Below are 7,311 nucleotides of genomic sequence, written 5' to 3'. Positions count from 1 at the left end.
TACACTAATATGTATAAAATAGACAACTAATAAGAACATGCTGTATAAAAAATTAAATAAAAATCAAATCAAAATAAATAAATAAATGTTACAAACCAAACAAAAAAAGACTAGATCATAAAAATCCCTGGCATTGCCACCTTGCTCTCTGGGAATGCTCACTCTTGGAGTCAGCCTCCATTCAGAGAAAAAGCCCAAAATAGTTCATGTGGAGAAACCACATGGAGAGGCCGTGTGCAGTATTTCAGCCTGTCACCCAGCTGTGGTCTCAGCTGACAGCCAGCATGAACCATCAGGCATGAGAGTATGGGCTAGAATGTTTCAGCTCATAGCTGTCGAGTCACTCCCAGATTTCAATTCTCTCAACTGACACTCCATCCCAGCTGTGCCCTTTCTGAATTCTAGACCCAGAGAATCCATAGCACAATACAATGTTTATTTTAGGTCACTAAGTTTTGAGTGGCTTATTTTACAGCAATAGTAACTTGAACACATTAAATACCTTGTTATAATAGTTATGCGATTACTTAAGCTCTTTTCTCTGCATAGTGTCCTCAAAGCTCCCCTCTGGATAACAAACATTCTCCCTTTTATTACTGGCCCAGTTCAAGTTCTGCCTCCTCTGCAAATCCTTCTCTGACTTTTTCAGTCCATAAGGAGCTCTCTTTTCTCTGAATTCCTAAGTATCACTTCACTTAGTGCTTGTTTTCTGTGGTAGACACATACTTCTTTTCATTCTTAGTTAACAGAATCCCCACTATGTTCACATAGCAGAGGGCCTCATGGTTCACTAAGGGTTAATCCCCTCCCCTGAGTAGGTGAATATCAATTAGTCTAATATAATTATGGTAATTAATATTTTTCTCACCAGAGATTAGTTTAAGCAAAGGCTTGAGACCTAATTCTGGCCAATTAGATTTTAAGGGAAGTCTTTTGGGAGGTTTTGGGAAAAGGTCTGTCTGTTTAAACAAAAAGGTGGGGGGGGGACATAATTGAAAACGGCTTTCTTCTGCTTAAAGTTATTGCATCTGCATATAAAACCTAAAAATTCTGCAATCACCTTACAACCATGGGGAGAAAATCCTGAGGAAAAGGCAACATGATGAGAAAACAGAGCAGAAAGACAAAAAGAATCTGAGTCTTTAATGATATATTTGAACTACTAAGTTACCAAACCCTGAAACCATCTTTTCTCTCATATTATTATATGACATAGTACATTTTTCTCATTATTTAAGCCAGCTGAATGGAGGTCCTCTATTACACACAGAGATGGATTCTGTTTTCTGCTGAAAGTTCTAGAGTACTCAATTAAATTGTGGCTTAAACAATAAAGCTATTTATTATCTCATGTTTCAAGGAATTTAGAGGTAGTATGGACCAAGAGTTGGTTCACTAACTCAACAATATCATCACAGACCAAGATACTTTCCAACTTTATACTTTGCCATTGTCAGTAAGTCAGTGATAATCTTCACTTCATGGTCACAAGGTGGATGTAGTCATTGTAAGCACAATATGCAGAAACAAAATATCCAGTCAAGAAGAATAAGGCAGAGACCTTCAAGATGGCAGAGGAGTAAGACGCGAAGATCACCTTCCTTGCCACAAATACATCAAAAATACATCTACATGTGGAACAACTCCTACAGAACACCTACTGAACGCTGGCAGAAGACCTCAGACTTCCCAAAAGACAAGAAACTCCCCACGTACCTCGGTAGGGCAAAAGAAAAAAGAATAAACAGAAACAAAAGAATAGGGACGGGACCTGCACCAGTGGGAGGGAGCTGTGAAGGAGGAAAGGTTTCCACACACTAGGAAGCCCCTTCACTGGCGGAGACGGGGGTGGCGGGGGGGAAGCTTCAGAGCCACGGAGGAGAGCGCAGCAACAGGGGTGTGGAGGGCAAAGTGGAGAGCTTCCCGCAGAGAGGATCGGTGCCCACCGGCACTCACCAGCCCGAGAGGCTTGTCTGCTCACCCTCCGGGGCGGGCGGGGCTGGGAGCTGAGGCTCGGTCTTCGGAGGTCAGATCCCAGGGAGAGGACTGGGGTTGACTGCGTGAACACAGCCTGAAGGGCGCTAGTGCGCCACAGCTAGCCGGGAGGGAGTCCGGGAAAAGTCTGGAGCTGCCTAAGAGGCAAGAAACAATTGTTTTGGGGTGTGCGAGGAAAGGAGTTTCAGAGCATTGCCTAAATGAGCTCCAGAGATGGGTGTGAGCCGCGGCTATCAGCACGGACACTAGAGACAGGCATGAAACGCTAAGGCTGCTGCTGCAGCCATCAAGAAGCCTGTGTGCAAGCACAGGTCACTATCCACACCTCCCCTCCAAGGAGCCTGTGCAGCCCGCCACTGCCAGAGTCCCGTGATCCAGAGACAACTTCCCCGGGAGAACTCACGGTGCGCCTCAGGCTGGTGCAACGTCACGCTGGCCTCTGCTGCCTTAGGCTCGCCCCATATCCGTACCCCTCCCTCCCCCCGGCCTGAGCAAGCCAGAGCCCCCGAATCAGCTGCTCCTTTAAGCCCGTCCTGTCTGGGCAAACAACAGACGCCAGAGGGCGACCTACGCACAGAGGCGGGGCCAAATCCAAAGCTGAACCCCAGGAGCTCTGCGAACAAAGAAGAGAAAGGGAAATCTCTCCGTACAGCCTCTGGAGCAGTGGATTAAATCTCCACAATCAACTTGATGTATACCCTGCATCTGTGGAATACCTGAATAGACAATGAATCATCCCAAATTGAGGAGGTGGACTTTGGGAGCAACTGTAGACTTGGGGTTTGCTTTCTGCACCTGATTTGTTTCTGGTTTTATGTTCATCTTAGTTTAGTATTTAGAGCTTATTATCATTGGTTGATTTGTTTATTGATTTGGTTGCTCTCTTCCTTTTTTAAAAATATATATCTTTTTTCCTTCCTTTTTCTCTTTTTGTGAGTGTGTATGTGTATGCTTCTTTGAGTGATTTTGTCTATATAGGTTTGCTTTTACCATTTGTCCTAGGGTTCTCTCTGTCCATTTTTTTTTCTTTTTTTTTAGTATAGTTTTTAGCACTTGTTATCATTGGTGGATTTGTTTAATGGTTTGGTTGCCCTCTTTCTTTTTTTAATTACATTTTTATTTCTTTATTACTTTTTAATTTTAATAATATTTTTGTATTTTAAAATAACTTTATTTTATTTTTTTCTTGCTTGCTTTTTTTTCTCCCTTCTCTTCTGAGGTGTGGCTGACAGGATCTTGGTGCTCTGGCTGAGTGTCAGTCCTGAGCCTCTGAGGTGGAGGAGCTGAGTTTAGGACATTGGACCACCAGAGACCTCCCGGCCCCACATAATATCAATCAGCAAGAACTCTCCCAGAGATCTCCATCTCAATGCTGAGATCCAGCTCCACTCAACGACCAAGAAGCTCCAGTGCTTGACACCCCATGCCAAACAACTAGCAAGACAGGAATACAACCCAACCCATTAGCAGAGAGGCTGCCTAAAATCATAAAAAGTGTACAGACTCCCCAAAACACACCACCAGACACAGTCCTACCTACCAGAAAGACAACATCCAGCCTCATCCACCAGAACAGAGGCACCAGAACACAGGCACCAGTCCCCCCCACCAGAAAGCCTACACAACCCACTTAACCAACCTTACCCATTGTGGGCAGACACCAAAAACAACGGGAACTACGAACCTGCAGCCTGCGAAAAGGAGACCCCAAACACAGTAAGTTAAGCAAAATGAAAAGACAGAGAAATACACAGCAGTTGAAGGAGAAAGGTAAAAACCCACCAGACCAAACAAATGAAGAGGAAATAGGCAGTCTAACTGAAAAAGAATTCAGAGTAATGATAGGAAAGATGATCCAACATCTTGGAAATAGAATGGAGAAAATACAAGAAATGTTTAACAAGGACCTAGAAGAACTAAAGAGCAAACAAACAATGATGAATGACACAATAAATGAAATTAAAAATTCTCTAGAAGGAATCAATAGCAGAATAACTGAGGCATAAGAACAGATAAGTGACCTGGAAGATAAAATAGCGGAAATAACTACTGCAGAGCAGAATAAAGAAAAAAGAATAAAAGGAATTGAGGACAGTCTCAGAGACCTCTGGGACAACATTAAACACACCAACAGTCGAATTATAGGGGTCCCAGAAGAAGAAGAGAAAAAGAAAGGAACTGAGAAAATATTTGAAGAGATTATCGTTGAAAACTTCCCTAATACGGGAAAGGAAATAGTTAATCAAGTCCAGGAAGCACAGAGAGTCCCATACAGGATAAATCCAAGGAGAAACAGGCCAAGACATATAATAATCAAACTATCAAAATTAAATACAAAGAAAACATTAAAAGCAGCAAAGGAAAACAACAAAAAACATGGAAGGGAATCCCCATAAGGTTAACAGCTGATCTTTCAGCAGAAACTCTGCATGCCAGAAGGGAGTGGCAGAACATATTTAAAGTGATGAAAGGCAAAAACCTACAAAAAAGATTACTCTACCCAGCAAGGATCTCATTCAGATTGAACAGAGAAATTAAAATGTTTACAGACAAGCAAAATCTAAGAGAAATCAGCACCACCAAACCAGCTTTCCAACAAATGCTAAAGGAACTTCTCTAGGCAGGAAACACAAGAGAAGGAAAAGACCTACAATAACAAACCCAAAACAATTAAGAAAATGGGAATAGGAACATACATATAGATTGTTACCTTAAATGTAAATAGATTGAGTGCTCCAACCAAAAGACATAGACTGGCTGAATAGATACAAAAACAAGGCTAATATATATGCAATCTACAAGAGACCCACTTCAGACCTAGGACACATACAGATTGAAAGTGAGGGGGTAGAAAAAGATATTCCATGCAAATGGAAATCAAAAGAAAGCTGGAGTAGCAATTATCATATCAGACAAAATAGACTTTAAAATAAAGACTTTTACAAGAGACAAAGAAGGACACTACATAACGATCAACGGATCAATCCAAGAAGAAAATATAAAAATTGTAAATACTTATGCACCCAACATAGGAGCACCTCAATACATAAGGCAAATGCTAAGAGCCATAAAAGGGGAAATCGACGGTAACACAATAATAGTAGGGGACTTTAACAGCCCACTTTCACCTACGGACAGATCATCCAAAATTAAAATAAATAAGGAAATACAAGCTTTAAATGACACATTAAATAAGATGGACTTAATTGATATTTATAGGATATTCCATCCAAAAACAACAGAATACACTTTCTTCTCAAGTGCTCATGGAACATTATCTAGGATAGATTATATCTTTTTTTTTATTGGAGTATAATTGGTTTACAATGTTTTGTTAGTTTCGGCTTTATAACAAAGTGAATCAGTTATACATACACAAGGATAAGTTATATCTTGGGCCACAAATCAAGGCTTGGTAAATTTAAGAAAATTGAAGTCATATCAAATATCTTTTCCGTTGACAACGCTATGAGACTAGATATCAATTACAGGAAAAAAAATCTGTAAAAAATACAAACACATGGAGGCTAAACAATATGCTACTAAATAACCAAGAGATCACTGAAGAAATCAGAGAGGAAATCAAAAAATACCTAGAAAAAAATGACAATGAAAACACGATGGCCCAAAACCTATGGGATGAAGCAAACGCAGTTCTAAGAGGGAAGTTTATCGCAATACAATCCTACCTCAAGAAACAAGAAACATCTCAAATAAACAATCTAACCTTACACTGAAAGCAATTAGAGAAAGAAGAACAAAAAAAAAACCCCAAAGTTAGCAGAAGGAAGGAAATCATAAAGACCAGAAGTAAATGAAAAAGAAATGAAGGAAATGATAGCAAAGATCAATAAAACTAAGAGATGGTTCTTTGAGAAGGTAAACAAAATTGATAAACCATTAGCCAGACTTACCAAGAAAAAAAGGGATAAGACTCAAATCAATAGAATTAGATACGAAAAAGGAGAAGTAACAACTGACACTGCAGAAATACAAAGGATCATGAGAGATTACTAAAAGCAACTCTATGCCGGTAAAATGGACAACCTGGAAGAAATGGACAAATTCTTAGAAAAGCACAACCTTCCGAGACTGAACCAGGAAGAAACAGAAAATATAAACAGACCAATCACAAGCACTGAAATTGAGACTGGGATTAAAAATCTTCCAACAAACAAAAGCCCAGGACCAGATGGCTTCACAGGCAAATTCTATCAAACATTTACAGAAGAGCTAACACCTATCCTTCTCAAACTCTTCCAAAATATAGTAGAGGGAGGAACACTCCCAAACTCAATCTACAAGGCCACCATCACCCTGATACCAAAACCAGTTAAAGATACCACAAAAAAAGAAAACTACAGGCCTATATCACTGATGAACATAGATGAAAAATCCTCAACAAAATACTAGCAAACAGAATCCAACAGCACATTAAACAGATCATACACCATGAACAAGTGGGGTTTATCCCAGGAATGCAAGGATTCTTCAATATATACAAATCAATCAATGTGATATACCATATTAACAAATTGAAGAATAAAAACCATATGATCATCTCAATAGATGCAGAAAAAGCTTTGGACAGAATTCAACACCCATTTATGATAAAAACCCTCCAGAAAGTAGGCATAGAGGGAACTTACCTCAACATAATAAAGGCCATATATGAGAAACCTACAGCCAACATCATCCTCAATGATGAAAAACTGAAACCATTTCCACTAAGATCAGGACCAAGACAAGGTTGCCCACTCTCACCACTCTTATTCAACATAGTTTTGGAAGTTTTAGCCACAGCAATCAGAGAACAATAAGAAATAAAAGGAATCAAAATCGGAAAAGAAGTAAAACTGTCATTGTTTGCAGATGACATGATACTATACATAGAGAATCCTAAAGATGCTACCAGAAAAATACTAGAGCTAATCAATGAATTTGTTAAAGTAGCAGGATACAAAATTAATGCACAGAAACCTCTTGCATTCCGATACACTAATGATGAAAAATCTGAAAGAGAAATTAAGGAAACACTCCCATTTAATATTGCAACAAAAAGAATAAAATACATAGGAATAAACCTACCTAAGGAGACAAAAGATCTGCATGCAGAAATGTATAAGACACTGATGAAAGGAATTAAAGGTGATACAAATAGATGGAGAGATATACCATGTTCTTTGATTGGAAGAATCAACATTGTTGAAACGACTATACTACCCAAAACAATCTACAGATTCAATGCAATCCCTATCAAACTACCACTGGCATTTTTCATAGAACTAGAACAAAAAATTGCACAATTTGTATGGA

Source organism: Pseudorca crassidens, chromosome 3 (genome assembly GCF_039906515.1).
Source record: "Pseudorca crassidens isolate mPseCra1 chromosome 3, mPseCra1.hap1, whole genome shotgun sequence".
NCBI lineage: Eukaryota > Metazoa > Chordata > Mammalia > Artiodactyla > Delphinidae > Pseudorca > Pseudorca crassidens.
Note: the sequence above shows the minus strand (reverse complement) of the source record.